The sequence below is a fragment of the Lepus europaeus genome, chromosome 4 (genome assembly GCF_033115175.1).
Source record: "Lepus europaeus isolate LE1 chromosome 4, mLepTim1.pri, whole genome shotgun sequence".
NCBI lineage: Eukaryota > Metazoa > Chordata > Mammalia > Lagomorpha > Leporidae > Lepus > Lepus europaeus.
The window spans coordinates 33,468,897-33,487,195 of record NC_084830.1 but is presented as its reverse complement, the minus strand read 5'-3'; the positions used below and the strand labels follow the sequence as shown (position 1 = coordinate 33,487,195).

Sequence of the window (18,299 nt, the reverse complement as noted above, 5' to 3'; positions counted from 1 at the left end):
CACCTCAAATGGAGGCAGCAAATTAAAAAAAAAAAAAAAGGGAAAAAAAGTTCCCCATCCTCCCCTGACTCCTGGCAAATACACAGATCTTTTATTTAAAAGTCTCTGGGGAGGAGAGAGGAGCCATTTCCTGAAAGTTAAGGACAGCTATGAAAGAGCAGCTGGGGCCACGGACACATGCAATTATAAGACACTGGAGAGGAGCTGCTCCAAAGTAGTTCATAGAATCAGCTCTTCGCTGCAAAGGTGTGTGGGGGCCCAAAGAATTTAAGAAATGATTTGCAACCTAAATATTTTTATTTTAGTTTTTTAAACTACTTAGAGAACATTGATCAAAAGATCTGTACACTGATTGAAGGCATATATACAGGCTTGTTATATTCTTAACAGAAACCTTCTTTAAAAAAAAAACCTAAAAACATAATTTCCATTTATATCATAATTTCAGAAACAATTTATCTTCATTTTGATTGATGTTCAATTGATGGAGCTGCCATACATTTAAAAACTCAACTACTTAAAAACAAAGGAAAATTCAAATTTAAAGTATTTAAAAGTGAACAAAACAATATATCTTGATAAACCAATTTTTATGTATACATAAAAATAAAACCTTGTGAGAAAATAGCAAAGTCAAAGACAAACAATATATTGGAAGAAATATTTATAATATGTGAGAAAATGCTAGTCTCTTTAATCTTCCAAAAGCACAATTCAGAAAAAAAAAAAAAAAACAGAGAAATGGAAAAAGAAAATGAAAAGGCATATGACAGAAAAAGAAAATATATGTATACATAAAAAACCTTATAATCTCACAATATTAAAAACATAAATAGAAAGATTTTTCAGGGCAGGTGTTTGGTACAGTGGTTAATCCATTGCTTGGGATGGCTAAATCCCATGTCAGAGTGCCCTGGCTCACGTCCTGGCTCCACTTCTGATTCCAGCTTCCTGCTACCATGCACCCTGGGGGACCTAGGTTGAGTTCCAGGCTCCTGGTTTTTGCCTGACCCAGGCCCAACTGTAGTAAGAATCTGAGAAGTAAACCATTGGGTGAAAGATATGTTTTTCTTTGCTTTTCAAATAAAATGGAAAATAAATATTATAAAGGAGTTTTTTTTTTTTTTCTCATCTATCTGCTAGGCAAAAAAATAAAAAATTTGGTAATGTAGTTTCTGTGAAGGAATTAGAAACAGAATGTGAATTGATGTAACGTACATAAAGATGGAAACTGTACTGCTAGGAATTAACTGCACATAAGAATCAAAAAAGACAACCTTTTTGTCCATCAACAGTGACTGGTTAACTAAGTTGGTAAGGCTGTCTAGGAGAACACTCTACAATCATGAGAAGGCATGACCTGAACCTAGCTCTGCTGAAATGAAAATACCTTGAAGACCAGTTATTAGATGAGGAAAAAAAAAAGAAGAAGAAGAAGTAGCAAAAGAACTGGGTGTGGCAGGTCTGCTCTCATGTAAATAAATCTTTAAATAATCTGTACCTTGCTATACACATTTCCCCTGGAGGGAAATAAATGATTTGTGAATAGAGGATTCTCTTGGGAATGGGAAAGTGGGCGTACATGACTCTGAGTCTAATTTTATTGTTTTCCTGGACCATTTGACTTTTCTCATAAATGGGGTGCTGTGAATTATGAACTGTTATACTTTCTTTTGTTAACTTTAAATGTTTTAAAGAAAAATATCTTTTTAACAAAAGTTATCATGCCATGATGGAGTATTAAGAAGCTTTGGAGTCAGGACAACTAGGTTTGAATCTTGGCTCCTCTTACTTTCTGTGGAGCCACGAGCAAAGCATTTGCCCTCTCTGCCTTAGTTTCCTCATCTGTAAATTGAGGATGCAAATGTAACTAATGAGTGTTGCTAAAGGATTATGGGAATTCAGGTAAAACTTGTCAAGAATTTAAAAAAGTGCCTGGCATAAAGCAAATACTCCATATCCAAGAACAACTGGGACAGTAGCTTGAGACCAGAAGAGAGTGTTTCAAACAATACTACATCTTTTTCCTTGAGAAGTACCAATCCTGGTTAAGTCATACAGTTTTACAATCACTCTTTACAAAAGGTGAGTTTCTCTCAAAAATTGTTTAGTGAAGAGCCATGTCTCTGCTTTTTACTGTGTGTATTCATGAGGTGTGTGTGTGTGTGTGTATACACATACAGTGTTGCAAAGACCCAGGATCCTAAAACAGGTTCCTGACGAATCCTTCGAAAACATCTTCTGGGTTAGAACCCTTCCTTCAGAGAGCCCTAGGGAAAACGCCAGTAGGTTTACAGCTTAGCAGAGGCTAGTCTCAGGGGCCTTGAAGATGTGAGAAAAGGAGGGAGGGAGTATGAGAGAGGAGGTCCTGGGAGGGTCAAGGCTATGTTCTCCCACTTCACTCCTCCACCCTAGGCTAGCTCAGCTACTGTCCTTGCCAGAAGTACAAGCAATCCACCTGCTGACCAAGAAGAGTAAATGAGAAAAATGAGTATTAAGAAATTTCAATAAAGAAGAAAGGGAACAAAAATTTCTGACCAGCCTCATTCTACCTTGTATTAGTGTGTTGCCTTAGACAAGTTTTCTTTAAAGCCTTTCCAAGTTGTAGATTCCTCATCATGTATATATAAGTGTGTATGTGTGTACAAATACATCAAAAGTTTATGGAAAATGGAATTGAAAAACATTTATCTTGGGAAAAAAATTTTTGAAATCATATATGCAAAGAGTCTTCTAAAGTTCATGGAAAAATAAGTATTTAAAAAATATGCATGGGTTTCAAAATTGCTTGAAAAGGTTGATTTATTACATAGTTAACAAAAATGTATTGAGTACCTGCCATATGTCAGGCTCTAGGTATGAGGATGATGATTTTTATCTTGTAAGACTGTTGTGAAGATGAAATGAACTAATGCCCAGGAAGTGCTGATGTTCTCATAAAGCTTGTAATTATTATTACCAATATAACGAGTCCTAAACCTCACTATGCAGGATCACCTGGGTAATTTAATGACAGTGCAGATTGATGGGCAATACTGATAAAAATGGAGACTTTTTTAGAGACGCCACCAACACCCACACATCAGGGCAGGGCTGGAACTTCTGTCTGTGACTCTAAGTTCAGAGTATCAGGGAGAACTGATGAGTGGAAATATTTGGAACTACCTTGTTTCCCACTCTTCTCAGTGAGGGGGTGCAGTCTGCTTGCAACGCTAGACCATGAATCGAAGAACTCACAACTCACTTCAGGCCCTGAAACCACAGGGTTCTTATACCACCTCTGCAGGTCAGTGTGGTCTTTCTGAATTAACTCTGCAGGCTAACAGACTTTTGGTTTGGGCAAATTCCCAAGACAGGGTGGCTGGATCATATGATAGGTCTATATTCAGATTTTTGCATTATCTCCATACTGTCTTCCTCAGTGGCTACACCAGTTTACATTCCCTTAATGTAAAGATACATTAAGGTATCTTTTTCACCACATCCTTGCTAGCATTTATTGTTTGTTGATTTCTGTATGAAAGCCATTCTAACTGGAGTGAGGTGAACCTCATTGTAGTTTTGATTTGCATTTCCCTGATAGCTAGTTTTCCTGAGCATTTTCTCAAGCGTCTGTTGGCCATTTGAGTTTCTTCTCTTGAAAAATGCCTGTTACAGTCCTTTACCCATTTCTTAACTGCATTGTTTGTTTTGTTGTTGTAGAGTTTCTTGAACTCTTTATAGATTCTGGATATTAGCCTTTTTTTAAAAAGAGCTAACAGCCTTGACTGCTTCCCCTAAACTTCGTCTCTACCACAACCACCACCTGTGCACACGGCAGTCTGCTCCAGTCTCACAGGTTCCTTCCTTTTACCCTCAGCAGTAGCCCTGGGAGTGTCACTGTCCACAACCCACAGGGAAGTCAACTCTCACCCTTGGCTCACTCCCATGGTTCCCTCAGCAGCAATGACCTACAAATCATGCCATTTCAAACACAACAGAGCTACCTCACTAGACTCAGCCATGCTCTTCTTATAATATCTTGACATCTATCTTGATTCATTATTTATCTCCTCTTTTTCTTATTTGCAGGTTCAATCTCTATATAGATGTTTGTCATTACTTTTTATGAGATAATATAGCTTAGTAGCCTCAGGTACTAGCTCTGTGACTTTGGGAAGGGTTCTTAACCTGTTGTGCACTATTTTCTTCTATGAAAAGGCAATAATAATAGTGTCTGTATCATAGAATTGTCATAAGGATTATGTAATTTTATATATGTAAAATATGCCAAAAAATATAGTTCTTGGTGTGCCATAAGCACTTTAAAATATTATTTCACTTTTCAGCTCACGGTGACCTTCTCTGGACTACATCTAGGTCTCAGCATGTGTGAGGCCAAAGTCAGGCAGAGGACTTGAAGCAGGGACCAGGGATGAGGGCAGCCCTTGTGCGTGGAGCATGAGTGGCAAAAGGGGAGTGATAAGGTGAAACGGTGAAAATAAGCAGAGAATGATAAGGATTCTCTGTCCTCTTTTTTGATTACAATCAATGAGCAAATCCCCAGCCCTAATACTGATCTCACAGGAAAGGCTAGAGCACAGTGAGAAATGCAGAGCAAAGTGCCAAACTCCTCACAAGACCTATAGGTCTACAAGTAACGCACGGTGGGTGCCAACAACTTGACAAGGGTGAGATTCCATTTGTTCATATTTGTTTGGCCCACATCTCTTTGCATACTTGGAAATATCAGGTTGAGACCCTGATCCTGCCTTCAGAAAGAGGCAAGCATCTTAGGAGGAGGAACAAGCATTATGAAGTTGCTAAAAGAGGTCAACAAGGGGAACTTCCTGCTGGCAGAATTAAGACCTCACGGAGAAGGCACAACCAAACTAGCTAGCATTTGACACCACTAGTGGCTATTTCAGAACGTGGCACCCAGAGCTGTGGAGACAGGCAAGAGGGTGAAGGAATGGCATAGGGAGATAGTAACATTGTAAAAGCAGAGGCAAGAGCAGAGAATGGAGTAGGAAACGCAACTCGGAGGCAGGTGAGTTTAGTATCCTTCTAGGATACAGGCCTCAATGTATGTGAATGGCAAAGTCAAGAGTTGCTTGTACTTCACACATAAGTCTTTTCATTTTCTTTCTTTCTTTCTTTCTTTCTTTCTTTCTTTCTTTCTTTCTTTCTTTCTTTCTTTCTTTCTTTCTTTCTTTTTCTTTCTTTCTTTTTTTTTTTTTTTTGACAGGCAGAGTGGACAGTGAGAGAGAGAGAGACAGAGAGAAAAGTCTTCCTTTTGCCGTTGGTTCACCCTCCAATGGCCGCTGCGGCCGGCACACTGCGGCCAGCGCACAGCACTGATCCGAAGGCAGGAGCCAGGTGCTTCTCCTGGTCTCCCATGGGGTGCAGGGCCCAAGCACTTGGGCCATCCTCCACTGCACTCCCGGGCCACAGCAGAGAGCTGGCCGGGAAGAGGGGCAACCGGGACAGAATCTGGCGCCCCGACCGGGATTAGAACCTGGTGTGCTGGTGCCGCTAGGCGGAGAATTAGCCTGTTGAGCCACAGCGCCGTACAGTCTTTTCATTTTCTAAAATTCCTACATTTTCGTCTCTGAGAAACACATGTAAACATATAACCTTCCTCAGAGGGACTGAGCTCAGTGAAAAGGAAGCACATATTTTCCTACGCCAAGGATCCCACAGCCACAGTTCTGCGAAGTGTTCCAATGACAGCCCCAATGGTCTACTGATGCTGCCCTTGAGCCATTTCCATCTATTAGCTGGAACAACGGATGAGAGAAATGGAGACTAGGAGGCACTGGCTGCAGGTCACACAGTCCCGAGTGGAAATAAAGCATGCTATTCTTCTATAGCACAGCGGTACTTCATTGTTTTCTGTACTACCCAGAAAGTTATTTTCTCACTTTCATTTTTTAAGTATGAGTCTCAGATCTACAGAATTGGATTAATTATTATCCATTGTTCTTAGTACTCTCTCATCATTGGCCCACACAAGACTATCTTCATTTACCAACAGGTTTGTTAGTTTATGTATTTATGTGTTATGCTCACTGTTATAGTACATGGAGAAATAAACACTCATCACCAAAACTAGAAGACGACCGTATCAACACCCACCCACGTCACCCTCCCCAATCCTGTCCTCTGTTCACCATTTCCTTTTGCCAAGAATTATCACCTTTACATGTGTTGTTCTTTGTTTTACTTATTTTTAACACTATTTACACAGATTTTCATGACATATATCATCTTTAGGGAACATTTTCATTCAACATTATTGTGTTAAAATTCTTCATGTAGTCATAGCACATTCATTTGACTGTCTGATAATATTCCAGTATACCATAATTTATTTCATTTTTTGAAGGGAAAATAAGTTGGATTTATTATAGTTACTCAGCTAGCTAGATATTCCATTTTAATAAACATTCATTTGTATTTCCAGAGACACAAGTCTCCTTAACCCCCAAAAACCTCAACAGAGTAAATCCATTTTTAGTAACATATTCCATAAGAAAAAAAGGAGCTGCTCCATAGATCATCTGTGTTTGTTTTCACTGTGGAGAATCAAGATATAATAATAAAGTTAGAATCTTGGCTTCATCCTTCAGTACTTCTGACTCTGAGTATCCAAAAGATCAGGTGCTACCTTATGTTCTGTTGGGCTTGACTTGCCTTACTCCTTGAACCTGCCCCTTAGCCTTGGCACAAAACCAGTCCACGAGAAGCTGGTCATACAGCCTCATGAGGGGAGACAATCCTTGTCCCAGGGTGGGGAGGAAGACGTACAGGTAGAGGCTTCTTTGAGATGATGAGCTGGTGTTTAATACAGCCCAGAACTTGTTCCTATTCCCAAGGCCAAACGTTGAGTTTGAGAGGCCAATGAGAGAAGTCTACGAATTTAAACCAGGCCCAGCTGTTTCTGAGAAGGGGAGCGAACCATCTAAAAGTCACTCTAGGATGAAGTAACTGCCCTGTGTTAGCAATACTAAAGCTGAAGTAAACCTCGTTGTCTGGCTGTCCTTTAAGCACACGTGAAAGCCTAGGATTTGTCACTTCATGAAGCTAAATAACTTCATTTGTGCAGCAGATTAGACAGGTCCAGGATAAATTTTAAAACCACCCTTCGCCCCTAACTTCAATTATCATCTCATTCATTTAAGTCATTGTTTCATAAAGTGTGGTCCCAAACTAGCAACGGCAGCAGCACCTGGAAGCACATTCCTGACTCACCTCCTGAGCCAGGAACTCAGAGGCAGGCAGGACCCAGGAACGCGAGTTTTCCTAAGACCTCCAGGTAGAGAGACATCAGAGTTTGATAACTATTGCACCAAGACACAGCTATGCCTGTGACCCCTCATTTGATGGCTTTTACAGAATGTTTCTGAGAAAGTGAGACCAACAGGCATGATTTGAAATATAGATGCACATTTTGAAAATCATTTTTACACATTGCACATCTAAGATGAGTCAACTGCTTAATTTACTTGGCATAATATTGAGTGGTACTAACCATGCTTCATGTAATGGATAATATGTATTTAACAGCGGGTAGGAACAGATTCTACCATCAGTGAGTTCAAGGTTCAAATATCTGTTCTTTCATTTAATGGCAACGTGACTTCAGGCAATCGCTCAACCTTGCTATGCCTCTGTTCTCTCACTCTGAAAAGGGAAAGAGTACCTATAGCATGGGGTTGTTGTGAGAATTAAATGTTATAATGTGTGCTACTAAAAATGTTCAATACTCATCATCATTACTTCAGTCTATTTATCCATGTGCTTGATAAGTGTGTGGTTACATACTGTTTCTTTAGGAATGTTTACAAATGGGCACAATAGACTTTTTATTTTTTTAAACTGGTATATCTTAAATAAGGAAACATAGTGTTTATTAAAAGAGAAGTGCTAATGTAAGTGATAAGTCTGTTACAGATCACCTGGCTTCTCAGTAAGGGTTAGAAATGGCTTGTTATGTACCTACACCACTCACAGTGTTTCACATGCATCCTTACTTAATCCTCAAATCAAACCTATGAAATAAGCACAATTATTATCCCCAGTTTACAGGTGAGGAATGGAGAGAGCAGATGCCTAGCTGGAGGTCCAACAGCTCTGGTGAAGTGGAGATCATAACAATAATAAACGTATCACAATATGCCTTAAACACTAAGAGAGCAAAACTTCATGGAATTTCAAGAGTTGTGGAAATGTTGGTTTCTCCTTAAATGTTTGCTTGCTTGTTCTTGCAAAATGCATGCACAGATAGTCTGTAGCAGGCGTCTTAACCAGATTATCACCACTCTGCTCAGCCACACAGGCCACAATAGCAAGGAGACTGCTCTTCTTAGCACAGCAAACTATGGGGCTGATCTATTTATCTGCTTTCAACAAAGACAATATGTTTCGGTCTTCATTCTCAAGCAAAAGTTAACCTAGAGTAAATATGTATAAAAGAAGTATTGCCATTTTAGAACATCAAACAGGGGCTCCTCAGGTGTGGCCTGAGGATCATGTTCATCATGACCATCTGGACTAGCTGCTAAAAAACACAGATTCTTGACTCACACTCCAGATCCACTGACTGGAATTCCTTCAAGTCAGCCCTACAATACCCATTTTACCATCTGTTCAGGTAATCTTCTATGCATAGGCAAGTCCAAGAACCACTACAATCAATGGTTTTGGTTTTTAACATGTAACTGCAAATCGCAGGTAGCTGATCAAAGCCGTCTGTTCAGTAACTCTGTGATCCAGCTGCTTTTTCTCACTCCAAGTGCTCCACCTAAGCTGTCATCATTTCTCACTCAAAATTACTGCAGCAGCCTTGCACTGGGCCCAACAGCACTGCATGGGCCACAGGCCACACTGCTCCCAATCATAAATCTCATTAGGCAATTCTCTTGCAGAAGCCACAGCTCCCCTGTCCTTAAGACAAAGTCCAAATGCCTTAGCATGATTTAGAAATGCTTCATAATCTCCCAGTTTATCCCTACCGCACCCCCAGCCAGCAGAACCACTCACTAGTTCTTGAAGGTACACACTACCTCTAGATTCCAAGTTTTCACACATGCTGTTCCCTCTACCTGGGTTATTTCCCTGTCCTCGTGGGCCTGGCTAACAAATACCTGTTTACTCTTGACCTTCACTTTCTTCAAGTAGGAAGTCAGGTGTCCCTCCTCTATGCTCTCACCCCACCCAGAATTTAACAAGCATGTATCATATTGCACTGCAATTATCCCTTGCCTTTAACACATTTGTTAGTAAGCAGTCAGTTCCTTGATGGCTTGTTCATCATTATATCTAGTGTCTAGAGCAGGGTTTAGCACACAGTAGGTGTTGTTACCTTGAAAGATGTCATAGTTTTAAAAGTTCATCCATTCTAGATTAAGTTAACTTCTTCTTTCTCCTACTTTCATGGGTTGACAGATTAGTGTTATTTATAATAAATCAGGACAAAAATATTCTCTCCATTTCTACCTCCACCCAATATGCCAGAACTCTTAAAACTCAAGTTTTCATACCCTTATACTAGCATGCAAGAACTGTTCAGACTGAAAAGCCCTCTGTATTCCTTATCACTGCATTCCCAGGGCCAAGCACAGTGGACTCAGAATATTTCCTGAACGAGCGAAGAAAAGTTCTGAAAGAACTTACAGAAATGACTGCGGAAAACTGTCACTAATTTTTGAGAAATCTCAAAAGGAAGGGTTGTAGAAAGCTCTGAAACCACAAACACCTAAGTTTGATGTTACTCTGCAGTGACACTGTACAAAAGGATCCTCAATGTGGCAAGAGCGAGCCAGTACAAGTTCACTGAGAACCAGATAGGAAAAACAATTCTCACTTCCTTTTCTGAAAGAGGTATAGTCACCACATAAACTGCATATCTGGAATTCAGTAGGCATTCAGTACAAACATTCGGATATTCTTATGAACAAGGCTGACATGTGTGCACTGGCTGATAGCACAGCTCAGTACCCAAAGGGTGTTGACTAATGGACTGCTTGTCAGCCTCCGGGGAAATCCCCAGTAACCTGTCACCTGGCTCTGCCCTTACTCTTATCCTATTTAACATGCTTATTAATGACATAAATGCAAACATGGAAGGCACAGTGCCGATGGCAGAATACACATCACACAAACCCTAAAGAGATAACAAATATAATGAATAACAGAGTCAAATACTAATGCCATCAGCCACTGTATATTCAAAGCCTCTTCTGCCAAGATGTTCACGTGTGCCATATCCTTTCATCTTTCCTCCCAAAGACACACAGGTTAAAAACGAGGAAACCAAGGTCCTCAGAGGTAGACAGACTCGACCCTAAGTCACAGGGCTAGTAAATAGCTAACTCGGCTGACCCCAAAGTTGGCTATCTTTTCTGCCCTCTCTGCTTGGTACCTCAGGAGCAGAATTCATGAGAATCCAGGAACTGGAAACCAAGACAATGACATTCAGGTTAGTCCATTTCAAAAATAATATGTGTTGAACTTTGCATGGGGGTAGGGTTTGAAGAGACAGAGAAACACTTGGAGCTGAACTACATGAACAAGTAGGATATGACAAAGGCAATACAGAGAGAGGGCTCTCAGGGAATACAGAAGAGGGAGAAATGTTCTCAACTGGGATGGGGGAAAGGATGGGGGAACCCATTATAAAAGAGACCACCTGAGATTGGCTAAAGCACAAAGCACTGAAACATGTGGTTGGGTGTGGAAGGGAGCTGGCCTTAGGTGAAAGGGACAGTGCAAATTACAACATAGAGGAAAGAAATCACAAGACATGTACAAAATGTATTGTGTTCCTCATTTGGCTGGAGTATAGCAATCGGGTGAGAAAATGCAGACAAAAAAAGTGAGTTGTAGACAGTTGGAAAAGGTGAAAGCCAAGCCATGCTTTGAGCAAGAGGTAGCCATGACTTATAGAAGGCAAGAGGGAGTCATGGTAAGTTTCAAATGAAGCGGTAACAGAATGATGCTTTTCCAAGCTATTGTGACAGCAAAATCTGAAGGAGAGACTGGAGGTTGCATGATAATTCAGGTGTTATTACAGTCAAATGGGTCATATGGTGAGGGGGAAAGAGCCCCTTGTTGCAGATTCCCTTTCCACATAGCTCTTAGGTTCACAAAATTCAACTGCATAGGTTTAAAATCACTTAAAACTCCAAATGAACAGAAGATTTAAAACAGTAAAAGTATAAAGTAAGTTAAACATTAAGAAACACCTTTATCTTATGCTTCATGTTTGACTGCAGGGCGACTCACATAAAAGAACAATTGCATGGAGACAGGTGTGTTTTCTATACAACAAAAAGTGGAAAAACAAACACAGCAGGACTTATTTTAATCAAATCAAAGGAAAAAAAAGTCTCATATTGCATAAAGAATTTGGGAAAAATTGAATATTATGATAGAATGGTCTGAGATGTTGCTCCAACATTATTGCTAGATTTACCCCTTGTGTATCTTTTAATGAGCTTTTTTTTTTGGCAAGAACAAATGCCAATAAAATTAAAACATAATCTGGGTAAATTCTGGCAATTTCTGGCACATTCACAGAGCATGACAAGTAAAGCAAATGGAAAAATGGAAGACCTAGTGGGGTTTGTTTTCATTCTGACATGTGTTCAAGGAATAAAGTGAGAAGGAGAGAGACAGGATAATGACGTCACAGGGAAGTGTTTCCAGAAGGCATGAACACACAGCAGGGAGATTCCTGGATTGGGGGATGGGCTCAGAGGAAAGCAGGTGCTAGGCAGGTGGAGCCACTCCCGCACTCCCGCACTGCCACCCTGGAACACCTATTTAAGTTCCCAGAGCCCAGTGTCTGCCTAGGGAGAGGACAAGCACCTAGGGCACCGTGTGCTCCCACTTTGGGTCCCTTTCTGGAGCCAGAGGGTTCCTGTAGCAGAGGCAAGGAGTTCCAGCCTCAGCAGCCAGTCCTTGCATTGCACCCCACACCATTACCAAATGAAAATTATCAGAACTCTCAAACTTCTGAGCAAAATGTGCTTTTACACCCTCCCCTCCAGTCCCCCCAAGAATGCCTCCTACCAGTAATCCCACTGTGGTTTACAGCACTCTCAAAAGTGAAATTGTGAAGCACACTCACGATTAGCTCGGGCTCTGCACACAAACCATGCTCTGCATTTCCATGGACTCCCTTTCCGGAGCCTTCCCCAGGATCTCAGTCCTCAGTGAAGTCTGGCACTGAGCACATGTTCCCAGGCCAACCCTCTGCTTGCTCAACTACTCTGCCCCGCCCCTCTCCACAAGTTAACTTTTAAATTCAAGTGGACTCAATGTTCTCTGCTTTCTCCACCCCTACCCTCCCTGCCCTACAATGTTCTATGAAAAACCAAAACGGAATGGAAAAGCAAAGCAGAGCGCTGCAACCAAATTAAGGCCACTTTCCATAGGACCTCCGGAGAGGGTGTGCATTGCAGAAAAAGACAGACACTTTGCACAGGCTAGTTTGAAAATACCCTCAAACAACTAAATAGTATCCTCTTAATTTCTGTACCCTACACTTACAAGTACCCTTTATGAGACAAAACTAACAAAGCTCAAATGGAACAAGACTACAGAAGTTGAATTTCAACACGACCTTGGCAAACAGAACCACAGAAAAGTCTTCCCGGCTCTGTTGTGTCTACTCATTCTCCAATGTCTCAAGGAGCTGCCGAGGACCGCGCACTGTGCTAATTAAGGGGAACATACTGGAAAAGAAAACACAGCGCCAAGACCTTACTTTCCCCCTTGAGTTGCCACATATTTTTAGGGACACACATCTCAGAGGATAAAAGTATTTTTAAAGTGAAAGCAAGGGATAAAACACATATTTCAATACAGAAGTGACCCCTAATGGAGGGAGCTTAGTGGTGGCAATTCTTAGAGTGGAAGGTTGCATCACAAGCCTCTGCTTCATTATCATGTCATCCAGAGAGAGAAAGAGAAAAGGCGGGGTGGGGAGGAGGGAGGAAAGGAAAGGAAAATAAAGAAATACAGAGAGGGCCACATCCTAGCAAAGATGTAATTATGAAATATAGACTGAGATAATAACAACATAATTCTTCAAAATCCTCTACGGGCATACATCATATTTAAGTTAGCAATGGCATGTAAACATCAAATTTTCCAGTGTCTTTGCACTTAAAAAATCTCTTTTACCCTTTGTAGGTATCAGTGTCATACTACAATCTTTGACACCCTTCCTAGACCCATGCAGCTTGAGTTACATAGTTTTCCTCTGTGCTCCTGTGGGATCCTCCATTTCCCCAAGAAACCCACAACAGTGTACAGGCATCCCTGGCTTACTGTTGTATCTCAGTGTTTGGTGCATCAAAAAGTACTTGTTGAGAAAACAAATGAGCAGCATTACTGGGTTCCATTCTATTGAATGGTGGCTGAGACTGATGGGAAAAGGAAAGGTGGAAATGCTAAATTGAAGAATCCCACCCAGATCTCAAGAATGACCCACTTTGCACAAGCAAAATCCCTTTACTGAGTCCCTGTGTTTTGGACTTGGCAGAATACAAGACAATGACTGTAGATCCTACATCACTGCTAGGAATGCACCAATGCTTCTATGCCTGTGACATAGATCCCTCGCTTCTTCCAATAACTACTGGGGGTTTGTGAGGGGTAAAGCATCGGCTGTCAGGCAGCAATGCAGTACCAGGTTCAGGCATAGCCTCCATCTCTTAAGAGCAGGCAGGTCTGCCTGTAGTCTAAACAGGAATCAGATCTTCCTGGAAGAGGCAGGGCCTACCTAACTCGGAGCTGAGTACAAGAAGCCAAAGACCCAGGAAGATGTGAGTTCCCTGGATAATGTTGCCACCACACAAGGGAACATCCCTTGCTCTGAAACTGCCACAAATCTCCCCTGATTTCAAAGGATTCAGAACTGCTAAGACCTCAACAAGCTCCTCAGAGTCAACAAAAGAATATGATCCACACTCCTGACAGCAGCACCAAGCACCTAACAAAAACTTGATGAACTGTGCAACACCATAGCATGCAGATGCAAGACCAATAACAATGGAACAGAAAGTGGGGCATTATTTTGGTCACAGGCCCACAGAATGTGTACGAAAGGTCACCATGCTTGTGGAAATGCAGCTAAGGTTTTAATTTTTGCCTTGAAATTTTACCAAAGAAGGTTTATTCCATCTAGATCATGTGAATGATATTGCATCTGAAATTATGTCTAGCAAAATATATTCAGTATGTGAGGACCTATACTGACTGCAGTTCTAAACCTCTGAAGGCCTCATTTTAAACCATATTCAACAAACATCCTTCCTTTTCTAATTCAAGTGAATTGGTACAGTCTTTGTTCTGCATGCCACATTCTTTCCAGGGTAAACAGATGGAAGGGAGAGAATGTGCCAGAAAGAAAATGAAAATGAAAATGACATTAAAATAAAAATAAAGCTGCAGTGTATAATCTGGGTCAACTCTTCCTGCATTTTAAAAATCAGCACCAGCAGGCTCTGTGCATATGGCATTGGTTTTACTTTTTTTTTTTTTTTTGACTCAGATGTCACACAGGATTAGTGCAAAAGGAAAAATCCCAGCATGGGGCCTATTTTTACACAGATTAATCAATCATTTCCCATCTCTTCTCCCATCATTTCCCAAACTTTCAACTTAATGAAATTACTCTGTTTTCAAAATATGTCATTTACTGTACTCTGAATGGAAATTCTTTCAGGAAAGGAAATGAGCTGAAAATCTGAACCTAGATTTTAGTTGTCACATTTTTAATTCAACTTATAAAATTAACTAGAAGTATGCAATAGATGAACTATTTTTATCTTACATATCCATTGTGGTATTCTACATATTCATTCTGGCAAAACAATTATTGGCAATATAAATACATATGGTTATTTAGCGAAACATAAAGTGATACAATTAAGAAGAAAAAAGCCTACTATATATATATCATTTTTGTAGCTATATTCTCATGTGCATTGAATCTCATGATTTCCATCAAAATGCCAAGCTCAATAGGTTCTTAGTATTTTATATGAAATACGATAGGCTGAATGAAATCAAGCCAAAGAGCTTTTGAGATATTAACTAGTGTGTCCCTTGACCATTAAGTATTGTAACAATGAAGATGATGATGATGATGGTGCTTATAATAATCATAATACAAGGGCAGCTAATATCGATGTGCCCTTCTTTATATCACTGAATTTTCAAAGCAGCTTTTTCTGATAGGTACTATTATTATCTACACGATACAGAAAAGGGAAGTGTTTGAGAGAGGAGATTCAGATATCTGAAAGTTGAAAAACATCTCAGACTACGTTAGTTTTCAGAGATGAATGGGTGAGAGAATTTATCATAGACACATTGGGAAACTGATATGGGGTGAAAAACTTTTGGGGATGTATCACAATATGGATTCCAGATCTTGAAAACCATGAGCTCTACAGAATTTACAATGCACCTTTGTTTGTCCACTATTACTTCTACTGACGGAAATTTTATTTATGAAATGCATACATTTATAAACCTCTTGAGGCCTCCTTTTAAACCATGTTTGACCTGATCTTGGACTTGGAACTTTTAACACTTAGGTCATTTAAGGCAAAAGCCCAAAATTTGACCCCAGTGACAAAGTCTGGGACAGAGTAGTCACCAGTGCATTCACATTCTTAAAGGGTGGCACCTTTGCAGCATTTGGAGCAATTGAAACTGGATCATGACTAACTGCTGGAAGAGATGACATCAAACAGCTCGTCTATTGCCTGGATAGTCATGAGTACAGAAAATAAGGAAACTCACAAACTAGCCTAATGATCCGTGCTCAGTCTCACAGGATGAGAAATGTGTTTCTCTTATGTCACTGTGGTACATCTTTTTCTTTTTCTTTAGTACTTCTAGATGCCAGCTATCTTCTGTGAATAGTTTAATTTTAAAGCTACTGGACTACAGTTGAAGTTACTATTTTTGGATATCTTTCTTTTGTTTCTATTAATTAATTTTAACATCACAGGCATTAAGCATTTGCCCAGCAGATGAACAGTGTTTTAAGATGATGCATGTGCTTTATAACACTGCAAACCCAACCTTTACACTCTTGGAATGTACAGTAAAGAGGAAGTGCTAGATCAAATCAGTTCATAAAAACCTTCCACATCTCAATTCTGTGGACATGAAAAGTTTCAGATTTTTCCACCGAGTGCCAACTGAGAAAGGTAAATTAAAACTGGTCAGAGAGATGTGCTCTGAATAATGTTCACAGTGAACTGGCAGACATGGTCATTCTTTTTCTAATCACAGGAGCAGCCACTCTCCTGATAATAAATACATCGTGTCTCAGCCTACACAGAGGCCCAGTGCAAACTATGTGCAGTGCCAATTAGCATTAATTGTGTCTGTGCTCATCTATTCCCACAGCACACCACTGGTAAGGCCAGGGTTGGCACTTACAAATGCAATACGCGATGCTCAGTGTTAGAAGAGCATTCTAAAATATAACCATCCGTGGTCAATGCTATTATTGTTGTTTTGCATGGATTTGCACAAATATAATGTTTTTTTTGTAGGCATTTTCCATGAAGTTTTTGAAGACCCTTTGTAGTCACAGTCTTCAAAAGATTTGAGGGACTCAAATAAATTTATATTTTAATTCCATGAAGTTTTTGAAGTACCCTCATAGATTCACAAATGACCAGGGATATTTAAAACAATACATATATGTATTTTTAAAAGTTTATTTATAGGCCCTGCATTCAGAATGTCTAAAAGGTAAAGTTGCAAACTTGTTTTTAGGCTACATTTTTTGCTTACCACAACTAACTTCACACACACACACACACACACGTATACGTGAGCGCGCACACACACACATATGTGATAGACATCCTCTGTGATCCAGTATAATTCTTTACTTACTGTTTCTAATACTACTTACTTAGAAGGTAAGCTCCGTAGACTTTCATGGCAAACACTGCCTCTGCAATCAGCCTCCCACCACAGGCCAGGGTCTATCTCTTGCAGAGATACAGTGTGTGCAGCTCATCTCTCTGTAGAGTACAGTCTCTGAGTGGGGTATCCATGGAGACCGCACCTCCTGCATGTGCAGGGCAAGGAAGTTACTGTGCTTGGCACCATAGCAACAGGAGGCAGAAGGAAAGCTGGCCTATCAGGGAAGAGCACAGCGCTTTCTCCCTGGTGACTGCAGCATTTCAAATGAAACCATCGCCCTCATGAATGGACACAAAGCATTTGAAGAAATACCAGACTGTCAAATAGAACTAAATGCCTCCACAACAATTTGACAATATTAGAGTAAAACATAGTATTTTTTACATTGTTTATAGTATCTCAATGGACAAACAAGAAATTACATCAAAAACCCACACATCCCCTAAATTGACTAGCAATCATGTGATGTTTTGAGGAAAATGCGTGGTGCTATTTTATGAATTCCAGCTATTTAAATATGCAAGGTACTTCACAGTGCTGCCTGGAAGACAGGAAAGGGGAAATGTATTGTTCTTAGGGAAGAAAATGGACTGCAGGGCTCTCTGGGACAACTCTTTCCTTGAGAGCTTGCTCAGAAAAAAACGCATTCATTAATCTTTCCCCAAAGCCCTATATCATATCAGATTCATTTGTACTAAGGAGAAATCTTCAAAATAGAACTAATGTAGATGAGATGGTGAGTGGGCACTCAAATGCTTAAAGTTGGGCTATTTTTAAACTTTCTTCATTTCTCACAACAATAATGAAAGTGATCACTTATTGAGCACGTACTGTGTGCCAGGCAAGCACTGTCACTGCAAACGTCTCCTGCAAAACACTGACACTGACTTTTGCAAAGATAAGAGAAAGTCCTTGCTTATCTTAGTGTTCTGCAGTATTTACATGATGCATAAACTCTGCTATATACCTAACATCTTTTATCATTCCCACAGTAACATGAAAATATGATGCATTAAGTATTCCCCCATAGTGTCGTTGAAAAAAAGAGAACATTTGCTTACATTACAAAATAAACTCCTCCCTCCCTCTACCTCCTCTTCCTGGTACTGCTCTACAGGTGTCCTGGTCTACCCTGTCTCAGTGTCTAAATATAAGGTGAGGTAACGTTCCTCCCACAATTACTTCCCAAAAAAGAAATTCCCTTATATTAGAGTCTTCCCAAAGCTGCTTATTATAGGGCTCTTGGATAATTACCTTCTTTGAACAAAAAGTACTATTTGAAAAAAACGCAGTCTGGACCAGCTTCAGTCTGTGTTAGCTTTGGCAGTCTTCAGAAGTCTACTGATGGT

The 18,299-nt window shown here is 40.2% G+C and overlaps 1 protein-coding gene across 5 annotated transcripts in view; it reads right to left on the bottom strand.

The window, feature by feature from the left end:
• Nucleotides 1-18,299, bottom strand: part of SYBU (syntabulin) — a 73,337-nt gene that overhangs the window by 19,749 nt on the left and 35,289 nt on the right. Inside the window, exon 1 of one of the 5 annotated variants that reach the window (XM_062188093.1) lies at nt 12,116-12,195. The exons of the other annotated variants lie outside the window; for them this stretch is intronic. The gene's annotated coding sequence lies outside the window, so the exon portion shown is untranslated. Of the gene's footprint in view, nt 1-12,115; nt 12,196-18,299 lie in introns of those variants that run through there. 5 annotated transcript variants of the gene reach the window in all.